General features: G+C 39.5%; 1 protein-coding gene and 2 long non-coding RNA genes across 4 annotated transcripts in view; 2 read left to right on the forward strand and 1 right to left on the reverse strand.

Moving 5' to 3' along the window:
- The window catches only part of LOC140224680 (uncharacterized), a 378383-nt gene that overhangs the window by 202624 nt on the left and 151938 nt on the right, over window positions 1-23821 (reverse strand). The gene's annotated exons all lie outside the window — the stretch shown is intronic.
- rl (Mitogen-activated protein kinase rl) overlaps window positions 1-23821 on the forward strand; it is a 158530-nt gene that overhangs the window by 84175 nt on the left and 50534 nt on the right. The gene's annotated exons all lie outside the window — the stretch shown is intronic.
- Window positions 503-5121, forward strand: LOC140224678 (uncharacterized). Its single transcript, XR_011899927.1, has 2 exons — window positions 503-2713; window positions 4462-5121. It is a non-coding gene; the product is annotated as an uncharacterized lncRNA (long non-coding RNA).

Consider the following 23821-nt stretch of genomic DNA (forward strand, 5'->3'; position numbering starts at 1 on the left):
ATTTCAGTAGAAATTGCTAGTTAGTTTTTCTTGGAAAATATGCCATGAGATCGGAGACTCGCAAACGCCGCAATCTGAAAAAGACAATTTTAAACTTCAGCCATCGGTACCTACTTTGTTGATTCTTAACATGGCGGACTAGAGTTTTAAATAGCTTTTTTTCTCGAGACTCCTTTTTTTTTAAACTAGAAACTTCAAACCGCCAGAGCTCCGGTTCAGTTTAACATGCTCGAAAGTTTTGTGCCAGATCTCTCGTTCGATATTCCGCCATGCTCCAATTTTCAACCACTCAATTTTGAGTTTTTTTGGACTTCGAGCTTTCGCCCTCGATCGTTTTTGTTTTTTTTGTTCTTAATCATAGTAAAATTGTAATTGAGTCGAAACCCAATCACTGGTCCGACGCATTAATCGTAGGATCAATTCTGTCGCTACGACCCTTCGTGCACAAATCGGCCGTGCGGGGGGCATCAGGGACCGTCGAAAATTTCCATCACACGTATTCGACCGAGTGGAGGGGGAGGGGGGTTGGGGGGCTGCAAAAGGGCATCTAAGCGTGCTCGAGCTTTGAATAGGAATTTTTCCCGGTAATTTAATTCTGCGTGTTTCCTAATAAAATTAAACACCGAAGTCCCGTCCCCTATCAGCACGTAACATCAACGGGATGAATTCGGTAAGGATCCGGCGAAACAGGTCAAAAACTGAATAATGCAATATTTCATGCCTTTCCGCATTGTTGTCGCGTCGTGCCCACGTTCAGTTTCACTTGCATCATTACATCAAAATGGACCAACTTTTTTTTATTTTTCATGAAAGCACTTATTTCCACAGATGAATCACTGGAAGTCTTGCTCATGAGCCCAAAAAAGTCAACAATTCTGGCTAAGAAACGAAATCATCTATCTGTATAGAAATGTCAGTGAAACGTGAAGTATTTCTGAAATGAGCCTCATCTAGGAACCAATCCGTATGGCTCATTCATATGAAGCATCTAACCGCGCAAGGAGACAAATGGAAGTTTTGACCTTTTGTCGATGAGTCCCAGAAGGAACCAATCTTCGTAAATGAGCCCAGAGAGGAACCAACCGTATTTTGGCAACACTTCAATTTATTAAAGCACCACATTTGTGTCGGGAATTCAATGTAACGTATGTCATTTCTGAGATAAGTCTAATCCAAGATCAAATATTCATGATTCACCCGTTTTAGTACCCTATATTTGCATACAGAAATCAACGTTGCAAAAAATAATTAATCGCTCTTTTTATAATAGTATCTCAGACTTTAAGTAGGTAGACGTATTCATGCTGAAAGGAACTATCTTGTACTCTATTCACTTATTTTTCCTTTCAGCATAAATACGTCCAGTTAATCTTCACATTTAATTTTAATATTTTAATTTTAAGACAGTTGAGTCCCTGTAAGAATAAGCCTACGAGTCTCTTGGGTTGTCTACCCATTTGGCAATGAGTCCTTTTCCTCGCAGAATTATTCATGATCGTTCAATATACTAATTGCAACGCTTTAACCGACATCAGCAGACTTGCATCACTTCATGCCTAATTCCCGCTCATGTTTTTCCACTCCTTTTGGCGGAAAGCTCAACTTTTCAAATTTTGTGAGTATTTTCCGTTTAATCCGGGAGAATTCTTGACACGTTTTGTGGCATCGTATTGCTAAGTTTTCGATCGAAAAAATTAGACATGGCAGTACATATTGTACAACGAAAAGTCGATCGCCAAAGTGCGAAACCGCGTATCTTCCATGCGGTGTTTCAAACTTTCCGCTCTTTTTTATTTTTTAAAAGAAGAACAAGTCAACTTTATGGTCTGAGATTTTTACGGGATATTTTATCAATAGAGAAGAAAAATCCAGGAAGTTTTCAAGAAATTACGTCAACCAGTTTTTCGAAAAAAAAATGAAGTATATGACAGGAAGTCTGCTCGCGACGTCATAAACGGAGATACGTGGTTTTGCACTTTATTCATCAAAACATAGTTATGATTCTGGTGGTAGCCGTTCAATTAGTCCCTTGACTGACTCAGTCGAATTGGCTCAATTGTCGGTACAAAGTCCCTGAAACAGCCAAGAGTAGGATAGGCATGTTTTCCGGCCAGAATTGTGCCGAATTGTGTTTGTTCTAGTAATTTACTTATTCACTCATTGTAAAATCTGCTTGAATCATTCATTTTTCAAAGCACGTGCACGTGAGGTATTAAAGGAGGATAGTCGCTGTGAGTGTGAAGAAAGCCAGAGCTCCTTCAATTTTTAACGTATGCAACACGGACATCCGTCGAGCACGAATAGTTGCCCTCAAGCGCCGTACAGTGAAGCAAGTCGATGGGAGAATTTTCATTATTACAAAACGTAGAAGTGAAAGAGTGGTTTCATTGGTTATATTGTAACCTTGCCTTCAAGGAGCACTCCTTAAAAATCATGATATACAACCAATAACCAATAAACATTAAAATTTGTTGTTTTATTTATTTATCTCAACGTTTTTATTACGCGTCGCGTCGTGACAGATTTTTATGATTTTTTTTTTTTAGTTTGGTTCTTTCCGCTCGGAGTGTTTTGTGTTTATGTGCTGATAATGCGTCCGGTGCTTGAAATGTCTTTACGATCAGCAGTTGGACTGTATTTCTAAACTTGAAACTACAATAATTTTTGGCTCAGTTTAGAAAAAGACGTATACACCATAAGTTTTCCTATGCACGTAAGTGTTTTTACCGATGAGTCAGAATTTAGTTCTTCATTGCAAAATGCAGTCCAATTAATGAAATGCTTGAAATGGCAAGCCTTTTTCCCATATTATTTATAATTGTTTTGAAATGTTCTTATTAGTGTGTGCCAAGGGCGCATGCAGTCGCATCTGATCAAAGGCAATTTAAACCGCGTTCAGCAGAAAAGAAGCAATCCACATCAGCTATCGTCAAATTCAGTTTTGAAATTAAATTTCTTACAAGAAAACGGTTTTACGGATTTTTTTTGCTAATTTCAGTGAATTTTCTGCTTATACAAAGCAAATTCGTTAAACATTTTGAAAACATCTGCACAAACGTTCTCTCATAAAAGATGAAATTGCTTCGTTAAAGGCTAAAGCTAATGTCGCTTAGTTCCTTTCTGCTAAACGTGGTCCATTTTAGGTGAGCGTCGAACAGTTAGAGGGTGAGAAAGGGGGAAGGGAAGGGGAGGTTGGAGGTAAAAAGAAAAGAGCCGACCGGACGTGAGAGAGTTATAAAACTCAAATTGCGCACCCTCATGCGTAATTTCGAAAATTTGAAGGAGGCCTGTACTGTGAGAATACGATGTAAATGCTACTAGTCGAGAAAAAAAATTGTGTCCATCGCAGTAACTTCACCACTGTGTCATCATTATAACGAGCACCTCTTGTCTGATTCATGCCGCGGAAAATGGTGACTGCAATTGCTGTGATAACTGCCACGTGCTCCGACTGAAGAACGCTCACGAACTACGCATATTTTGGTTTAAGGAGATGCAATCACAGACAGGGTGTTGCCGCTTTTGTTCCATAGTCAGCTATAAAAAAGAAAAAAGGTGCGGCTATCTGTGCTGCCGTGCGAAGGAAAGATGCCGTATGAACATTCGAGAATGAAAATAACCAAATTCTCTCCGATAAAATGTTCATCTTAAAGAGAGTTGTTAATACTGTCTATTGAAATTTTCACATAGGATGGATCTGATCACGGATACAATGCGCTAAAATATTCGAAGAAAAATATTCACAACTTTTTCTGAAAATTTACCTTTAAGTTGGACCGCGTTTAACAGAAAGGAACCAAGCCACATCAGCTATTGCCAAATTTAACCGGGCAATTTAACTTTTTACGAGAGAACGTTTGTGCGGATTCCTTTAAACATTTTAAGAAATTTGCTTTGTATTACGGAGAATATTCACTGAAATTTGCACAAAAATCCGCACGACCATTTTCATGTATAAAAATAAATTGCCCAGCTAAATTTGGCAATAGCTGATGTGGCTTGGTTCCTTTCTGTTTAACGCAGTCCACTTAATCTTACCTTTCAATGGTAATTTGGCAACGCCTGAATGTTCTTATGGCGTTTTCTCTTAGCCCGGCAGCGTGGCTTCGCACCGCGAAAACGAGTTGGAAGAGATCGTCAGGAGAAAATGTATCATCGCGACTTAGTTTAGGAAAATTATCCTGTCTGCAACCTAGATACTTCCTGTCATCATCGCATTAGGGAATTGATTTTCTCTTACGTATGTAGTGAAAAAAATCTCGAAAATGAGAAAAATAAACAACGCAGGAGTGATAGAAACTTTGAGTCGCGATTTCACGGCAATTCACGTCGAAATTGCAACGTTCTTGTTTTAGTATCCTTGGAAAACCCCTTTTTTACGATGTTAATTGTTGCATTCTCACACTGGCAATACATTGATTCTGTTCCGCTAATAGTTTTCGTTATTTCTCTGTGTTTCAGGTTAGTTGACTACTCTAAGCCATTGAAAACTGCCGGGTCAATATCGCATCTTCGAGTATCGTAAGTCGCTTTGACTTAATATCTTCGGCACAGGGAGCGCTAGACCCCTAACTAAAAAATTTCATCGTTCGACTCTTTCAAGGTGGCAACTATGTTTTCCCTCCATTTAAATGCATGTTAAATAATCGATGCTTGGCGAGGCGGTTTGTCTCACCTAATATCGATATATTTAACGGATTTATGTTATGAACACTTCCGACTTTATAACTAACGGGAATCATGCTACTAAAAATTGATGATTCCGACCCTAATTACTTATTTTCACCCCTCTGGAATGTTCATTTGGGAAGTTATGAACCGTTTACTTTCCAGGAAGCGTAATTTTGAGGGGCGTCATTTCAGCCCTCGTTTGAGCGTGGAATCTCAGTCTCATTTATTTATCTAATTCTCTCCTCCTTCCTCCCGTTTTTTTAACGCCCCTAACAACCAAAACCCGGGAAATTGTGACGTTATTAACTGTAATCATGCGCCATTCTTTCTCGTTTCCATTTCATTCCATCCCTTCCCCTTCAGCCGATTTAAATGGGATGTTAGAGAAATCTTGTATAAAAACAACTTTTAAGAGCTAATTAAATACCAGCAATTGCGGCCGAACTAAAATTTATCTTATTTAATTTGCTTAAAGTATATTTAATTTGAGAATGAAAGGATTTAAAAATTAGTTCAAGTAAAAGTAAATTTTTTGAGAGTTGTAAGATGGACTGTAAACGATTGACTTAAAATATGATATTCTTTGGAGATATAATTAGTTATACTTTGACGGTGAAATTACTAGACCCGCGTATCTCGGTTTGCGGCGTTGTAGACTTCCTGTCATGCATACTTTACTGTTTCATAAATAGAAATAAGCTACTCAACGTCAATTCTCGAAAACTTCAGTGTTTTTTCATCTCTGTAGGAAGAAAACTCTGTGAATATTTCATGAAAGGATAGTGATTTATTATTCTCCTTCGAACGAATCAAATGGGAGAGGAGATCTTTAGACACCGCTAACGAGATGCGTTGTTTCATAGTTTCACCGTTGACTCATAGTACTTTTTAACTAAAGAGGAACATGAGTTTTAGGAGAAGGCATCGATTCTTTTCCGAAATTTCTTTGCGTTGCTGAGTAAATGTAATCGAAGAATGCATCAAAATAAAAATACTCAAAACGCGCGATTTGGAATAATTCAAAACGAAGGTATTCGTCGTGTACGAATCGCCAAAACACCCTAACATCTTTTGCAATGGAGGAAGTGACTTGGCATTATTTGACTAAGTGAAATGAATTCGAGGAAAAAATTGTATCGTCTTTTAAATGCTCTCCTCGGAATAATTTTTCGCTTCCGGCAAGTTTTCCACGGAGCTAAGCTGTTACGAAGATTAAGAGTGCAGTTCCCCACCCCCACCCTCAATCCTCCGGGGCAGAAAAAATGTACTTGTTGTCAGCGAAGAAGCCGGGGCACTGTAATCTACCGAGGAGGAGGAAGAGTCCGAAGCGTAAAATTAAAGTAAATTATTACTCAGAAATCCTGTTTGATGTTTATTTTTCTCCCGGTTATTTTCCCCCTGAAATACTCGCTCACCGAATCAAATAAATAACGACGAAACTCGGAACAGCCGAAGTTCAACGATATTATGGTTGCGTCAACCTCCTTAAAAACTCGTATTTTCTCACTTAGTTTTTACATCGCCCAGTGAATCCCTGCCGCGCTGATGAAGAATCTTCATTTCCATCACAAAAGAACGTAACTTTATTTCAATGTTGCCAAATTTCCCCTCGCTAATTGCATTTTTACCAGGAGAATCCTAGGCTTTTCTAACTGAAAATTTTTATGATTCTTCCTCTGATCCCGTGCGAAAATCGGACAAATTTTCGACAAAAATTACACAGGTAGAATCTTGTAAAGAATTGAATTGTTTGAGTCAGTCTTGCAACCATGAAATTGAGTTAACGTTCACGGAAAAGACGATATAGTGCTGAGCACTAACTGTTTGGATCAAATGGAGCCAGCTGATATGGCAGTACTGCTGAGACACTGAAAAAAAAGTATGGTACCATTTACTATGAGTCTACTTGATTGTTTTCACAGTGATACTATTTAGTGAAAATAACCAGAATTGTAGTATTATTCACCAGAATCAAGTGCTTCTTACCATAATATGGTAAATGCTACCATAGATTCTGGTGTTGATTACCATACTCGTATCTGTGTCAGATTATGGTAAAATCTACCATATTTTTTTTCAGTGGACCTACAGTCTGTAGAGCTGGACCCTATTTTTGTACGGCTCAGCACTACTGCCGCACTAGCTAGCTCCATTTGATCTAATAGTTAGTTCTCAGCACAATATAGTTTTTTTCCGTGATTCGTTCGTCCCGGGAAAGACGAACTATTGTATGAAGATCCAGATGTTGCGAGATTTTTGCCGATAAAAGTTGGCTCTCTCGATACTCTATATTTATTTTCCTTTGAATTTCTCACAGAATTTTATTTTCAATTCCATTCACTGAATGCAAGGAAAAATATTCATAACTTTCCTCAAATATAAATATCTCATCGGGAGAAATTTGACAACATTCTGTGTTCAAACTGCATTTGATGAAGCCGCCGAGTTCTTCTTTATTGCACGGGGCATCGTTGGCTCTCAAATTGAAGCAAATAATCCCATTTCAATACTCATCCAATCGGATGTTTCTCCCCGTATGATGCTTTACGCATACTGTACGTACTTTATAACACTATGTTTCAAGAGAGAAACATTTTTATCTTTATTTTTTTATATAACCTACTTATTCCCGTGCAAGTAGATGAAAAATACGTATTCAAAACAACTTCCATCCGAATAAAATGAGGACTCCAAACATCAACCAATTCACTTTCTCGTTTCACTCTCGTCGTAAGCCCGCCCACATTTTCATCGCGCGGTAAAAGCATAAGCCGAAAGCCGATGTGCTTTTATCTCAATGAGCAACTATTTTAACTCCGGAGTGCCTGTTATTGCATACTCTCTGAAGAGAAGGCGTTTTGCGTATCATATGAATTTTGCAATTCGTCTCACTTCTGAAGCATTCTGGCTAACCTAAAATATTTTATCTCCTTTAAACCTTTTCTTGAAACTATTAAGTTGTCAATACCGAAAATATTTAGGTTGCCTTAATTTAAGTCCTGAATGTAACTAAGAATATGCCTAAAAATGCACATATTCTCATAATGGAAATAGGAAGAGGGAACGCCATTATCAAGATGTGTATTTTTCAAGGCCTGTAAAATATTTTGGTGCATCTTCGCAGGCACTCAGAACTTTTTTCGGAAATCCTTGAAAGAGCTTTCACTCTCGGTGAAAAGTATCGTTAAAAAACTGTCTGTAAAATTAAAACTAAATTTTCTTCGACCAAAAGAAAATGTCCTCTTGGCAAAAACATTTTTGTACGTCAATTTTTTCTTCCTTCCAGTATAACTTGTTCATTGATGACAAATCGGATTTTCTTGTTATTAAAACAAAATGCATTCACCTCGGAAAATATGTCTTCTGATCATTGATAGTTCAGTTTCAGTTTAAAAAAAAAAATGTTTTTTACAATTTTTACTGTCTTATCAATCAGAACTTCTTGAAAATTCCTCGGTTATATAGTCCTGAAGAACTGTCGTCAGGGATTCTGATCCAGTTAAAGCCACCCAACTTATCGCCAACGGCCGGAAGACGACGAAAGTCGTTGGCACAGAACGTCGTCCCTGACTAGAGAGCGCATCTCTATTTTCACATGATCCGTGGATTGCACAGCGTTATACGAAGAATAGAGCTCACGAGATGCACCCTCTTGTCAGAGGGTCGACGAGAAGTCGAGACATCAATCGCAATACAAATCCCCAACTTTCACGAGGACTCAAAAAAGCATCCAGTGCGGTGGACCGGCGCGAAATGAGCGGAACTCCCCCGAAAAGTTGAGGGATCTCCGCTCATAACGTCGCCCCTCCGACGTAAGGGCGTATCTCGATTTCCACATGAGCTCCGAATAGCATGAATTTATGTTCAAAACAGGGCTCATGCGTAAATTGAGATACGTCTTTATGTCGGAGGAGCAATGATAATAGCCTGTATCGCCGCGTTCCGCCCGTTCGGGCTGAATATCGGGCGGAAAAACGCTGACTAAACAGATTGGGAGTTGGCATTTCGGAAGCCGAGTCCGAACGATAAACAGAAGTTATTTTTCACGTCCGAGTTTCGGGGCGTACGCTACGCTCCCTCGCCCTCGCCCGGAAAAAAAACGCCGTGTGAACGAACGGACGTTGATATATTTCCTTTTAAAAAACACGATTTTTTTTGGAAAAAATGGGTTTGCTTTCTTTGATTTTTCTGAAAACTTATGATCTACTGACTTTGTTGTGTCCGTCGGTGGCTAATAATTGAATCGAGCTTTTTATCCAGCCTCACAGTCATATCGGAGATTGAAATTTCGAGCGCTTTCTCAATTTTTGACAAGGAAATGTTTTTGAATTTGTGCGTAGGTAAATGTCTCCCGTAAAATGTTTTATCAGCTCATTTTTTTAATTTCTTTTTTTTTTAGTTTTTTTGTGCTGAAATTGCGTTTTCGTCGACATTGCTTCATTTCCTAGAAATACAGCGTATCCAAACGTTTTAAATTTAACATGATGCTAGGAATTTCGAAGTGCATGTGAGAGTCTGATCAGTTGTTCCTTTCTAAGGGCTGGAAAGTGCAGAAACCTCCCTAAAAAAATCAAAAAAATCTGGTATTTCTTCAACATTTGCCTATTTTCTTACGCATTCAACAAAATTTCCAAATGTTCATTTATACATATCTTAACATTTTGTGTAATGAGTATACCATTTTTAAAAATGAATATTTTATTAAAGGAAAGTTCGGGAACTACCTAACTCTGAGAATTTCAAAAATTCAGTCTCGTACAGAAAAACGGATTGCAAGACCAGACAAGCCGCCAACTCTTGCAATTTCTCTCTTTATTTTTTAAAAAAAGGGGTTTTCCCCTTCCACAAAATTACCATCAGCGAATCCCGTTCTTTTTAAAAATGGCCCATCTACGAAGTCCTCAACACCTTCCCTTCTCTTGCCAAAGCGAAAACTTTCGCACCACCGCCTGACAGTCTATAAAAATGATTAATAACATTCGCCAAAATCATTCTCAAACTCCGAAGAACCATCGGCTTCCATCAATTCGTTCCCGTTTTTGCACCCCCCCCCCCCCCCCGAAAAGTTGAGTCGTTTTCGAACGAAACGGTCCCTCAGCCAACTTTTATTTCCTCGTGCGTCGTCTTCGGTCTGATACATTAATAACCTGCGCCAAAAAAATTTTCAACCCCGCAAAGACTATTGGCTCCCATCTATTTTTTCCGTTGCTTGCAATTTTCCTCTCTCGGACTCAGGTCGTTTTCGAACTAAACGATCCATTACTCGATTTCCAACTGCTCTTACGTCGTTCTTCCCTCGGTTTCGGGAAGCGAGGATGGAGAACTTGGAGCGGAACGGGAGAGCGTATATCGGGATCCGTGGCCGGATTTACAAGCTCGGGAGCCCGAGCGCCCGAGTTCAACGAACCTGCAACCCGCCGAGCACGCAGACCGTCGCGTCGTCGCTTGATAAACTACCCGAATCCGAACCCGAAAGCGACTGCCGAATGGCGAGTGGCGAATACCCTCCAACTACTGTCAAGTGCACAACTTTCAACTTAGCCTCTCAACCCGCGACTCGATTCAAGTGCCGTCACGCACGCACACACTCGAAACCGCACTCGAATACGCGAGCAGCCCTTCTTTATTTTACCGCCCTCCCCGCCGGAGACAATATATTTTCGGGGTTGCAGACGTCAAGGCGAACCTGAAAAGATGGGGGATTTTGCCGCAGGTCAGGGGAATTGTCAGCTTGTAGAGGAGATCGTAGTTACGTGTACTTGTTACCCAGGCAAATAAATCGGCAACTATGAAAAAATTAAAATTTCTACCAAAATTACCTGAAAAAATACGTCTCTTGTTTTCTATAAACGCGCAGCAGTGTAAGGCTCACCGTTCCGAAAGAAGCCGAGCAGCTTCTTTTTTCTTCAAAAAGCGAGGGAATTTTGCCAAAATTAATCAGGGAATTATGCCTCTAGTCAGGGATTTCTCTTTTTAGAATTGATAGGGAATTTTGATATGTTAGCTTAATTTCCGCCCTGATTTTAATGTAGAGACTTAGCTCTGCTATCCACACTATTTTGTGGAATTTACGTTCGGAAGTCAACGCTCAGATTCGCCTATAATGATAATTAATGATCTTGAGTTGAGAAATTGGTGTAGCGATCTCAACCTAAATTGCAAAAACTCACTCGGCAAAGTGCTCATCGCGACATTCACCAGTCATCATTGTCGTCAGACATCAATTTTATGCTCTACAAGCTATAATCACCATTAGGCAGAAAGTAGCGTGGACCTGCAGTATCTCGTGGACAGGATACCACAGGGCTAATAAGTCCGACTTTGGAGGATGACCACATTCAGGAAAAACTCCGAAAACAGGGAAAAGGTAGGGGGAGGGGGTGGATCCGGGAAAAGTTGGAGAGTACTCAAAAGTCAGGAGAAAAACAGAGGAGCTTTAGACGCTCAACTTTCTACACTGAATATTGTTGGGAAGTGCGAGGGGTTGAAAACGGTGCTACGGAAAAAGTTAGTGACAAAGTTTATTTGATCGTGGATTTTATTCCAACACTAAGCACTTCACTCACTACAATCTTGAAGCTCTTAATAATTACCATGGACTGTTTAAGTGTTACGTTTGCTTTTTTCCGGGTTTCGTTGCCTCTCGTAATTCATAAGTAACGCAAACCTGAACTTTCGGGGAATTATACGTCAGGGTTACCGGCGGCTTGGAAAACCGGGAAAATCACGGGATGTCAGGGATTTTACTGCGACCGGGAATAGTCAGGGAATTTCATACACACCTTCACTGAAACATGTCACTGATCTTCGAACTGTTTAAACCATATCTTATTTTATTTTGTTTTGTTTTAAAATTCCTGTACATGAAAGCTGCAATTATAGCCATAATACAGGCCAAAAAAAAAAAAATACAAAAACAGCAAATTAGCATGAAGCATAATCTTTCAGGAGCAATTCATCAATACTGTAAAACGCTTCTTGAAGTAGGAGGTGTTTCAGCTCCAACATGAAACACCTCCTACTTCAAGAAGCGTCTACTTTCTGATCATTATTAAGGCTTGTCATCTCTTAACCAGCTACTTCGTGGCTTTTTCCATAATTTGATCTCGATACAAGAAAATTTTGTAAATTTTGGTTGAGAGGTCATGGAAAGTCAGGGAATTATATCATTTTGGAGTCAGGGAAGAGCAAAAATAGTCGGGAAAAATCAGGGAATTTTAAGATGAAGAAATTGTGGCAACCCTGTTAAACGTTCCAAACCCCTGAAAAGTCAGGGAATTTTTAAATCCTAGGAAACTTGTCACCTTGTACAACTATCTCCTTGATCTCGTGCTCACCGTCGAAACGGGCCGCTTTTATTCTCTCCTATCCAATTTTTTATAGCGCACTTTACGGCGAACGCCCCATTTTTCTCACTCGAAACATAGACCAACCGCCGAACTTGCCAGTATCGTGGTTTCGAGGATGAAGCGAAACTCGTTGTTACGTGAAATATGATTTTCTCGCTTGCGCGTCATTTATTATCTGAATGGAGGTCATCAATCAAAATTTTCGGGTAAAAACCGTACGCTCCCGGCAACAGGCAATTTTGGCCTTAAAGATCGTGTCCTCCTCCTCCAGTTTCATGCTTTGAAATGTGCGGAATGGGTATACGGCTTCGTCGGCAAATGCCAAAAGCGCCGGTCTATACGCAAAAAAGTGAGCTGCTGATGAAATAAGGGCTGTATTAACAGAAATGCATTTTCAGGGTGTCTAGCATCAGGATTTTCCCGATTCTATCAGGATTTGAGGTCAACCAGGATTTAATCCCGATTTCATCAGGATTTGAGGAAAAATTGATCGTAAAATCAGGATTTGAGGAAAAATTGATCGTAAAATCAGGATTTGAGAATATTCGGCCGTCCGCTTATTTTCCGTTAATTATTCAGTTTCCGTCCGTCAATGTTTCTCCGTAAAAATCAGGATTTTGAAAAATTATAAAATCAGGATTTAGCAGTCAAAAATCAGGATTTGGAAAAATTGTGAAATCAGGATTTAGCAATCAAAAATCAGGATTTCCCAAAATGAAAAAAAAAAAACTAGAAAAACTGATTTTGCAATAAGGAACCACTATTTATGGCTCATTTCAGAAACAACATACATACCATTGGTTTCTCTATGCAGATATGTGCCTTTATCAGAGAGCCAGAGGCAGTGGTTCCTTATTGCAAAATGTAATCCAATTGTAGTTCTCGGAACAGTCTCTTTTCTCAGGCGGATCCGTTTGGTGTGTGTTGCGATCGAGGGAGCTTCAAAGGAATCCTTAAAATAGCATCATTAAAAATACAATTTTTACGAATCCTGAGCCAATTCAACAGCATAACTGTACCATGTTCAGCATAAAGAAACCAAGCTACATCAGCTATTGCCAAAGTCAACGGGGCAATTTAATTTTTTCAAGAGAACGTTGGATTCCTTTTAAAATTTTAAGAAGTTTGCTTCGTACTATGTAGAGGAGTCACTAAAATTTGCACAAACATCTGCACAACCAAATTCATGAACAAAATTGAATTTCCCAATTAAATTTGGCACTAGCTGATGATGTGGCTTGGTTTCTTTTTGTTTAGCGCGGTCCAAACATGCTCTCTCACAGAAATTAAGTAGCCGAAATTTTGAAACGTCACCATTGCGGTGCCGTAGTTTCACCGTAAGTACGATTCGTAACACAGCCGAAATCCAACCCTCTCCGTCAGAAAACCCTCTTTGAGGCAACGTTCAAACGTTGTTGAGAACGGAGGATCATGCGCACACACTGTTTACTCATTTAAAATGCGCTTAAGCAGTGTCTTGCGAATTTGCAGGCATATTTAAATGAAAGAGGTTTCTTAAACGGAAAAAAATAAAGAATAAAAAGCCAAGCGTAATCCTGAGGTAATCTGTACGCGTTATGTGAACAAAAACGGGATCCGTTACATCAGTCCGTCGCGCTGAACGTAATTCATGCGGATGATCCTTCAAAACAGCTACAAAAACAAATAACTTTATAACAGTGTTGCCTGGTCACGAATCTCAACCGAAACCAGAGGTCCTCGCCGCCTGAAATTTATTTTCCCCCAACAAGTTGGCAAAACAGCGCGGCAGTAAATCCACTTGAGCTGAACTAATGGCAGGAGGGGTTTTTCACAAGTAGCGAGTAACTTCCTGTGGGGCGTACGTTTGCACAGCTCCTTAAGTCTTTCTTCCGAGTAAATATTTTTACGTTTCAAGTTCCACGAAATTTCCCGAGGTTTCCCGGATGCTCTTAGTCACTGAGCGATTCGAATTACCCGCCTGAAAATTTTTCCGACTTAACCGTTTCGAACGACAGCATTGAGGCTATGTTGTGCGAGTAAATTTTCTCAGAAATTGCACGATTGTACTCGGAAATCCAAGAATTGACGGCAACTTAAAAGCGTTTGTTTCCTCTGCATTCCAGAGAGAGAGGCAAAGAATATGTGCATAATATGTTCATTCTAGTGCACTCGGGCCCTGAAAGAATTTCAGTGTGTGTTGCGATACAATTATTTTCTCAAAGCGCTGAATTTTTTTGACTTATTGAGGAGTAGAGTGGATCAGAAGGAGAAGGAAATTTTTTTGAAACTTTACTCAAATTTTTGCCACACGTCCAATTTGTTCTTGACGGTCGGCTTTAGTCACACTGATTTCGTTGTCGGCGGAAACGAGGAGCTGGAATCCACTGATTCTAGTCTTAGTTTTTAACACTATTTGCTGCTTATTGAGTTGATTTGTTCGGTTTCATCGTGTTTCAAACGCGTTTCTCGCGAAATAGTGACGAGAAGTTATGTTTGATGATGTATCCAAATCCTTACCCTTATGACGATTCATTGTGTGGTAAAGATAGAGTTTTTGACATTTATGATTTCTTTCTCGTAATTCGTCGCTCTCCTGACGAAAAGGCGTAACTGCCTTTCGTGATGAGTCCTGTTGTCCATTTAACTCAATGATTTCCCGGGCTCATCTCAATGTGTAGGTACGCCCCCTTGTCAGCCAAGCGAAGAATTGAGCGACGTTAACCAAAATCATCTTTACTGCTATTGATGCCTCCTAATTGGACTGCAATTTATAATTCCAATTAGAAACTACAATTTCCAAGCCATAAGCCATCCATTAAAACACTTATGTGCATCGGTAAACCAATGGTGCATATACGTTGTTTTTAGACTGAGTCAAATGTTGCAGGTCCTAACTAAACAATTTAGTCCAATTTCGTATTACGTTTCTACAGCTTAAAAGAATATCTAGTAACATTTCGGCTTGAAATTGTATGGATCGACATATCGACGGCGTAAGTCGGCAATCACATATCTCGTTTACGGTGTCTGAAAATCTCCGCCTCCATGTTGTTTTTTTAAAGGAGAACAAATTGGCATCATTCCTTGAAGTTCATGCAGAATTTTCTTCGTACGGAGAAGAAAAATCACGGCAGTTTTAAAGAATTGCCGTCGAGTAGTTTTTCGTTTAAAAAATAAAGTATGTTAGGAAGTCTGCGACGTCGCAAACCGAGTTAAGTGATTGCCGACTTACATCGTCGGTGTCCTTTCTAAACAAAGGAAAATTCTCTAAAAGTTTCAAAGCTTTATGCTGCTGAGTTTTTGGGCAAAAAAGAAAAATCAGGACATGTGAAATGCAGTTAAGTTGTATCCGGTCAAAGCCATCTAATTTGTGTTTAATTTTGCGTGCAGTAAGTTCCCCTCGGTCTCCGTGCAGTGGCGTGGCGTGCTTTGCGATATATCGATTGGTATGCCATTTAAACCTATGGTGAAGAATCGATTTTTAGGGTGTTCGCTGCGAACACCCTGTTTATCGATCATTTTCCATAGGTTTAAATGGCATAACAATCGATTAATCGCAATTCACGCCACGCCACTGCTCGGCTCGTACCGCAGTTGGGAAAGACAGGTCCTAGACACGAACCTACCACCAACTCAATTATGCCAAGGAAAAAAGCCGTATGTACCATCAAATGTCGCCAAATTTTTCCCGATGAAGTATTCATTTTTGACGAAAGTCATGAATAGACCGAATTCTATACTGGTTCAATGTATCACTTGGTCTCAAACATCAGAACACAGCTTTAACCCAAAGTTTAGGATTTAAGTTATAAAAGCTGAAAAAGAGGAAATTCCTTACCATTTCTCATTTTTTCTATGCCATGTAGTACTCAAAAGAATACAAAATTAATTTAAAACAAGCAGTGAACTCCAACACAATGTGTTGATAAGGCGCGTCATTAACTCGCACATATCAACCCCTTTAGTTTTCATTTACAGAGATTTCTAAATAGGCAAACAGCACAACAAGAGAATTCACGATCCAACACTGCGAGGTCAAAGACGCACCTTGACGAGACCGTGTATTGTGAAAGTAGAAAGCTATTCGATCGAATTTAAGTTTTTTGATCTGCCTCAAGCAAAATCTTATCAGATTCTCGAGGAAAAGTGCTACGGAATAATTTAAGCGAAGAAAGGAAAAATTCTGTCGAACTCCTAGAAGATAAAGTCGATTTAAAGGTATTTTGGGGCTAAAATACCCAAATCACCGGTAGTAAAAATCCCGTTATATTATTGAAAAGAAATTGACTCGATATAAATGCAATTGCATTAAACACGTCTTGATTTTGTTATTTTAAACGTCTTTTCATGCAAAGAAGTTCAACCATGTCGTTGCTTTATTCATTCATGAATTGAAAGTAAGCAATCTACATCCCGAAAATCTACTGATTTGCCGTAAAAAATTGCAGAAACTTGATATACCAGGTCGATGCACCCACTCGTTGAATTTACCAACCAATTTCGTGAGTGCAGATGTGTAAAAATCAATATGCTATAGTCATTTTGGGTGCATTTATTTTTCATGAAACAATAATAATTTCAATCCCGAAAAACCATCAATTTTCCGTATAAAATCGAAAAAATCAAAATATGTCGACTCCCCGACGTGAAAATTAGATTCTACGTGTGTAAATACTTATGTATCGATATGCTGAACAGAAACTATGTGTGGACACAGTCAGAAGCCCGCGGCAACATTAATTCAACAGAAAAACTGTAAAAATTAGATCGGATTTTAGCCGCTTTGCCCGCCTCTCCTCGTTACTTACAACAAACCGTTCTTACACTCATCTCAAAATTTTTCTCAGAGCTTTGGGTTATTATCAGCTTCCATTTAAACTCCAGTTCGATGGCCGAATCGGCTGCCAAAAAAGCAAGCCACTGTTGAAGGGTTCTATGAGAAATTCGTGATATTATCGACTCTCAGGAAATCACCCCATGGCTAAAATTGGTGGTATAAATGTTTAAGTGCTTAAAATAATCGTATTCAAGAAACTAAGGAATTAAACTATGGATTCAATTTCTTTTTAACAATATAACGGGATTTACTACCAGTGATTTAGCTATCATAGCCCCAGAATACTTTTAAAGCGCCTTTACGTTCCAGAATCTTGACGGATTTTTTTTTTTTTTTCTTTTTTGCTTAAACGATTCAAGAGACATTGTAGTTAAGAGTATAAAGATTTTTCGATTTGGACGTATAAAAAATGTTTAACTCGTTCAGGCACACCGTGTATTGTATGGAGTACTGCTGTTATTCGACCGTTGTCTTCAGGTCAAAATTCTTACAAAGAAGCCCCTTGCAAGAGGGGAATTTTTGTAATTTCTCCCAGTTTTTTCAGCGTTAGGTATATAAATGAATTGCTTGTCAAATTCTGAGGTCAATTATATTTAATTGTAATTTATACTTTCTTTTTTCCCCATCATTTTATTTTTCGTATCGAGAAGTCGAGGTTTTGTTGATTTCTTCGGATTTCGATTACTGTAACTTCTCTTCTATTCGGCCGATTTTTATGAATGAGGTCTCTTTTTATTTGTGTTTTAACGGAGAGTAAGGAAAAAATTGCTAAATACACGCGAAACAATTTTTTTTTAAAATTGGATGAATCCTAGCGTGACGGTGAAATGGTTAATGAAGCGTGAGTAATTGGGGTACGGGTATCGGCCGCGTTGGGACCCAAGGCGGCCCAAGGCCTATTGTTCTTCGTGACGCCGACGCAGTGATCAGGAGCGTGGGGAAGAGAGGGCTGAGTGGACTCCTGTATGAGCCACGTTTAGAAAATGGTCTAATGAGTCTCGAGGCTCATCACAGATTGCACTTACCACTATCCTGCTGGCCCCGGCTATCAGAGCAAGGAGTACCAACTTTTGAAAAGGATAACAGTGGTGTGGAGATATGTCAAAGCAACGTTTTGAACAAAACGGAGTGAGTGAAATTCTCATTCAAGGAGTGCCGAACTGGTCAGCCATCCTCGAATCAGTTCGCTTGCTTCCGCTTATATATGCATATTTTAAATCAGCGCGCCCTACTCTTAGGCTTTTTTTAAAAAAACCAAGTAACGTAGACTCTTGGTATTCACTGCACATAAACTAGCGAGCCCCAGAATGAGAAACAACTTTAAATCATAATTATTGACGGATAAATAAACTTTTTACACGCTTTGGAAAATCTCAGAAGTTCGCGGTAGTCACTTTTCGGTAAGGAACTAAGGGACTCGGTTATTGTATCGAGCAGGGTTCGAAACGATCGCAAAGGCGGTATACTACGTATACGCGCCAAAAATCCGTTATCACAACTACCTCGAAAGACTTTTGAGTCTATGTTCACATAATGAACCAATCGATCCCGATACAATTGCAGCGATAGAACGCCTGTTAGATGTATCGAATACGCTCTATACTTTTTCTTGCCATTTCGAGGCACCTGGGATAAAATTGCGTTTATAATCCGCCGAAAAATTCTAGGGAACATACTTTGACCGCGTCAAGACGAAAGGAACCAAGCCACATCAGCTATTGCTAAATTTAATAGGCATTCTAATTGTTTACGTAAAATCGGTTGTGCGGAATTTCGGTGCAAATTTCGGTGAATTTTTTACATAGCACGAAGCAAATTCCTAAATATTTTCTGAGAAATCCGCAAAAGCGTTCTCTTGTAAAAAATTGAATGCCCAGTTAAAGTTACCAGCAGTTGATGTGGCCTAGTCCCTCTCTACTAAACGCGGTCCACTTTTCCTTGCCATTTCTAGACACTTGAGATGAAATTGCGTTTATAATCCTCCGAAAAATTCTCGCAAGGGAAGAATAGGGAAAAAAAGGAAAATACTCGTAAGTTTTCTCGAGAATTCATAGTTTTTCAGCCTAAATTTGGCAACGCCTAATTTTCATAGGGCATTCTTCCTGAGCGCGGCAGAACACACTGATCCTGTCTTCCGCTGAGAACTTTTCCATCCATCCATCCGCCCCGGGGGAGAGGGAAACCCAGCGAGCCTCTGCGCCCCCCTCTGCCCCCCATCCCCCTTTTTTGGACCGTCGGAATAATGACGGCGAGGAACTTGGTGAGGCCCAATGCCTCCGGGAATTCAGCTCCCCGTTGTGCGTTGCGGGGCCGCGTAATATTTTTACAGCGCGCGTCTGTTTTTTCCCCGGCATCAACAAAGGGATGAATTTTGAAAAAAGGTAGCTTAAGCTTTCTCGCGCGCGGTGACGCTTTTTACACGTAGTAGCTGACGATTAAGAGCGTGCCTCCTGTCCTAGAACGAGGTTGCCCTGTTTTTTTTTTCTTCTTCTTTTTTTCTTCTAATTGAAATCAAGAGCTGGAGCCTTCTCCAGGATGGACCCGTCTCACAATCAGTAGAACTACCCGTCAGTTCTGAGAAAATTTGACACCACTAACGGGATTGGAACCCGGGACCTATTGACCTAGAGTCAGACACGCTGACCACTAGGTCATACCGGCCGACTGAGAAACCTGTCGAAAGGTCTGCAGAATTCATGGTGCATTGATAAATCGGTGAATTCCGAAAGTGCAAACCTCCAAAGTGCATTATGAAGAATCGCACTCTAAGGGTGATGAAAACAGGGAGTCGTTTGAGCAAATGCAAATGAGACGAAACCGAAGAGAAGGAGACAAGAAACACTTTCTCTTTGTTAGAAATCTGGTTGCGATGTAACAATATTGTTTAATTATGTGGTTTTTAAGGAGTCTCTGTGCAAAAGACAAACGAGCACAAGAGTTTAGTCAGTGTGTCGGTGACGGTCAACTAGAATGCGTATACCTGAAGAAGGGGGAAACTTAAGAAGAAACATTTTTTACTCGATTTTTGTCTAGGCTTTTGTGCGAGGAACTTTAATACCCCTTTAATACTTCACCATTGCTTCATTTTTTATGAAACCGGCCTTCTGGTCCTTCAGTTCGACGACGCCGAAAAACGTAAGAAACGTTCGTAACGCGAGCCCACCGTTTGCACCGCGCCGCGGATGAAGCGCTGTCTGCGGAATCAAAACGCCTTCACTTTCGCACGTATGCAACACGGACATCCGTTGAGTTCGAATAGTTGCATCCAGGCGCTATAATGAAATTCGTTCTGTGTTCTTTGCAGGCGTTACGAATTATGGACGCTTCGCTTGTTTCTCTTATTTCTTAACTTCATGCCAGCGTTGCATATGTAGTGCTGATGAATCCAAATTTTGCTGATTTTCCATCTCGACTTTGTCAATTTTCCGAAAAATGTTTTTATTACTGGGAATTTTTGGAAATCTTTGAAAAAATTTGGACAATTTGGATAATTTGGAATGCGGTCCCTACTCTCAGGGTGTCTACGAGTCCGGAATTCCGGAAAGTCCGGAAATAGTACTGATTTTTTGAGAGTGGACCGGAAGTACTGAAAAAGTGCGGAAATTCTGTAAGATGGTCCGGAATTTTTTTTTTTTTTTTTTTTACTTTTGTCGCATTTTGAGCGAGAAATTCAAATTTTTTGAAATTTATCGAATTTCGTCAACTGGAGGTACTGAAAAAGTACCGAATTTTTCTATTGAGGAGGTACTGAATTTCTTGGGAATGCACTGAACAAGTACTGTAAAAGTACATATATAGCCTGTTATTATTGTAGACACCCTGTTACTTTTATTGACCAAAGAAAGAAGAATATGGTAAAGTCGTTTTACGGGCACTTCAGGGAAAAATTGTCGAGCACGCATCCCAGCATATTTGTTTGCGCGAAAGAATTAAAAAAAAGTCCAACTGAAAATGTGTACCAACCTACGAGTCAGCTCAGAATCCGGTAGGGTAGGACCTAAAGCTTGTAGAAAAAATGTCATACGTCACTGATTCCTTGTGAGTCATGCTACGTTTTGGCAACACTCGAATGCGCACACGGTGATTTTCTTTAAGAGCTCGTAGACACGCGACTCAGGACTAAGAAATTCACCTACCTTCTGCCTGTTGCGTCGGGAAGTAAATTCAATTCATACTGTACGGGAGGTAGGTATGGAAGGATAAGTAAACTTCTCCCGTGAGATGCCCGTGCCGTAGTCCCATTTCTATGTTACTTAACACCTCAAAGGGATGTTTTAAAAGCGTATCGCTTGCTGTTTTTTATTCATTTATTTTATTCTATTTTTCTCTTCCGTTCGCTATGCGTGAAACCATTCCGTTCTATAGGTAAAAAGCTCAAGAGGACTTCGACAAGGAGGCATTTTTGCGTCTTGATTTTTGGATCCGTTCGGAGATTTAACATGTTGCTGACATGAATCACCGGAAAAAATTTTTAAAAAATATTTTTTTTTTTAAAATTAAAACAAAATTCTCCTTGATTTAAATATTTTTTCCAGGTAAAGAATTTTTTGTAATTCAAAGCAGAAAGTTTTAAGTGAGAGAAATATTTTTTAACAAATAATTTGGAAGTTCAGAGAAATGTGAGATTGACATCGATGACACATTCAATCCTTTTGAATCCAACAAAAATTTCGTCCCCGTAAAAAAAAATCCCTTCCAATGAAGAAAATCATTTGCCGCAAGAAATTTTCTTTGAATCATAGAGCCCTTTGTAGCAATTGAAAAGAAAATTTGTTTCAGCCATTTTTCCAGTGTTTATTCATTTAGTCGGAGGCTTTTTTTTTTATCCTAATTTAGTTTTTAGGTTGACTTTATCCTTAAAATCCTGCGAAGGCATTCAACATTCTTATGAAGACCGCACACCGAATGAGCTCAGATCAAAAATTCTTCTGATATGAAGACCATACGTCAGCCCACAAGTTTAACTTATTCAGTTCGAAAGATCGATTCGTTTTAATCTTTTATTTGTCCTCCAGAGGTAAATTTACTCCACATGGTTTCCATCAATACTGCCGTGTTAAGGAAGAACGCCGTAAGAGCCTTCAGACGTTGCCAAGTTTCTTTCGATAAAAACTGAATTTATTGGGAAAACTGTGAATATTTTTTCCCAAAATTTTCAGACAATTTTGTACGCAATGTAATCTAAAACATCTGAAAATTTAAAAGAAAAATGCGCATAAATGTCGTCAAAAATACATGTTTATTATCAAGAGAATATTGGCAACTCTGGAATGCTCATACGGCGTTCTACCCGAGCACGGCAGAATTACACCCCCCCCCCCCCCCCAGAGTTAATTGAAACGGGTGAAAAGAATTCGGTGTTTTCTTTGAAATGTTAGTTTTGCTAGGAATCTGTCTGATACGTAAACCACACCGAATAGGTTTCTTTATCCTCTATCCCATCCCTGCCCGTTATTATTCGATCTCTCTGTCTCTATTGATTGCATAAAAAATTCAGGTGATTAATCAGACTCAAAACCAAAGAACAACCTTTCAGCTACTGAATATTCCGATTGTAATCAAGACAGCAAGGTAGCAAGGTATGAATGATTAGAAGAGCAAGTATCTCCACTCGCTCCCAACAGCGGCGAGGCGTGAATGATCGATTATCGATGTTTCTCCATTCGAAACGATGGTAAAGAATCGATTACCAAGACGTTCGTTGCGAACACCCTGTCTATCGATCCTTCTCCATAGGTTTAAATGGCAGATCAATCGATATATCGCAAAGCACGCCACGCCACTAGCACCCAATGCATGTTAAAGCTTTCTGTTAGCATCAGAGGATTTTGACTTTAAATTCCTCCTACGAGCTTTTGAACGTGGTCGGGATTTTGATGTCTTGAGCTCGAAAACAATCATTTTCGGTGTTGCGACATTACGAATGCTTTCTTCTCGATTTATTGTTCATGTTAGGATTTTATTTTTCAAAAAAATGGACTGAGGGTATTGGAAAATGAAGAAATTATAGAATCCCTGTGTAAAATTTTTGCACGGTGAACGGTCAAATGTCAAATCAACCCGTAGTAACTGTTGTAACCATTTTAAAAAATTTAAAAAGTACCAGACTAGGTCAGCAGTTGAAATGAAATACAATTTAAACTCACTAGTCAGCGAAAAATTACGAAATCAGAAACAGAATGAACAGACTAATGTAAACAGTCACAGTTCAGGAAATGCACTTAACGCTATTTAGAGCCTAAATCTGTGATTGAAGGGTGTCGAAATTGTCGGATTTACATCTTTATACTTCCTTTTTCGGCTCGCTTGTTCGGCTTCGCAACTATATCGCTCGCAACTCATAGCAACTCACTGCTCTGGATCATAGGTGATGTTTCCAGTGGCGTGGCGTGAATTGCGATACATCGATTGTTATGCCATTTAAACCTATGAAAAAAGATCGATTATCAGGGTGTTCGCAGCGAACACCTTAGTAATCGATTCTTTACCATAGTTTCAAATGGCGAGATATCGATAATCGATTATTCACGCCACGCCAGGACTCACCGTCACGTCTGTATAATGGCACTTACGTTGGCTCTAGAATGAGCCGTAAACGGGGGTTCCTTATCGCCAAAGAGTCCAATAGATTTTTCCTTTGTAACGAGGAACTACGATTTCAAGTTCAATCACAAAAACACCTATCTGCAAGGGGAATCAAATGGCGCATGTGTTGTTTATAAAATTAGCCAGAAATAGTAGTTCCTTATTGAAGAGTGTTGTCCAATTGATTGCCTCGTGTTCTTTTTAAATGTTTCATCGGAGCTCCCACTGCACAAAAGTCCAATTGCACTTCATTTTGTAACGAGGAACTACCATTTCAGGTCCATCCTTAAAAACACCTATGTGGAACGGGATCAAATGGCGCACGTGTCCTTAATGAAATGGACCACTAGCATTGCAATGATGCCAAGATTGTGCAACTTCATCTTTTGCAATAAAA

This window comes from Bemisia tabaci, chromosome 5 (assembly GCF_918797505.1).
Source record: "Bemisia tabaci chromosome 5, PGI_BMITA_v3".
Classification (NCBI taxonomy): Eukaryota; Metazoa; Arthropoda; class Insecta; order Hemiptera; family Aleyrodidae; genus Bemisia; species Bemisia tabaci.